This window comes from Colobus angolensis, unplaced genomic scaffold (assembly GCF_000951035.1).
Source record: "Colobus angolensis palliatus isolate OR3802 unplaced genomic scaffold, Cang.pa_1.0 Scaffold109, whole genome shotgun sequence".
NCBI lineage: Eukaryota > Metazoa > Chordata > Mammalia > Primates > Cercopithecidae > Colobus > Colobus angolensis.
The window spans coordinates 1651869-1653332 of NW_012111919.1; positions in this window are offsets into that span (position 1 = coordinate 1651869).

The window sequence follows — 1464 nt, forward strand, 5'->3', positions numbered from 1 at the left end:
AGAGACCTCATTCAAGTTTTGCCAACTATCCTAAGAATGACCTTTATAGCAAAAGGATCCATCCCAGGATCATAGATTGCACTTAATTGTCATATCTCTTTAGTCTCCTATATAAAGTTCCACAATCTAGTCATGACCTTAATGCTCTTAACAGTCTTGAGTATTACAGGCTAGTTAACCTGTAGACAATCCTTCAGTTCAGTTTTGTCTACGGTCTCCCTATGATTAGATTCAGGTGGTGCACAGGATGAATGCTGCGGTCTTTTCACGGTATCCCGTCGGTATCCCGTCAGGTGTACGTGATGACATCGCCTTGAACCATTACTGGCGATGTTAACTTTTCAACACTTGATTAAGATGGTGTCTGCCAGGATTCCCTATTATACAGTTACTATTTGTCTCTTTTAATTAATAAGCATTTTGTGAGGAGATACTATGAAACTATGTAAATATCCCCACTCATCCTCTGAATTTCACCTACTGGTTTTAACATTCATTGATGTTTCTTGCGTGAATTAATTACTGCTATGATGATTGCCAAATGGTGGCTTTTAAATTCCATTATTTCTTCTACACATATTCATTGGCATTAACTTGTAAGAAACAACTTTTTCTTTTCTTTCTTTTTGAGACACAGTCTCCCTCTGTTGCCCAGGCTGGAGTGCAGTAGCACGATCTCTGCTCACTGCAACCTCTGCCTCCTGGTTCAAGCGATTCTCCTGCCTCAGCCTCCCGACTGGTTGGAACTACAGGAACCCGCCACCACACCCAGCTAAGTTTTGTATTTTTAGTACAGACTGGGTTTTGCCATTTTGGCCAGGCTGGTCTTGAACTCCTGGCCTCAGGTGTTCTGCCCACCTCAGCCTCCCAAAGTATTGGGACTACAGGCATGAGCCACGGAGCCTGGCAACAACTTTCTCTTCTTATTTGTTAAAGAATTTATGGGCCGGGCGTGGTGGCTCACGCCTGTAATCCCAGCACTTTGGGAGGCCAAGGCGGGCGGATCACCTGAGGTCAGGAGTTAGACACCAGCCTGGCCAACATGGCAAAACACTGTCTCTACTAAAAATACAAATATTACGCGTAGTGGTACACACCCAGCTACTTGGGAGGCTGAAACAGGAGCATCACTTGAACCCAGGAGGCAGAGGTTGCAGTGAGCTGAGATCGTGCCACTGCACTCCAATCTGAGCAACAGAGCAAGACTCCATCTCAAAATAATAATAATAATAATAAATTTTTGAGATGATGTTTTGCTCTTGTTGCCCAGGCTAGAGTGCAATGGCACAATCTCGGCTTACTGCAACCTCTGCCTCCAAGGTTCAAGTGATTCTCTTGCCTCAGCCTCCCGAGTAGCTGGGATTATAGGCATGAGCCACCATACCCAGCTAATTTTGTATTTTTAGTAAAGACGGGGTTTCTCCATGTTGGTCAGGCTGGTCTCGAACTCCCGACCTCAGGTGA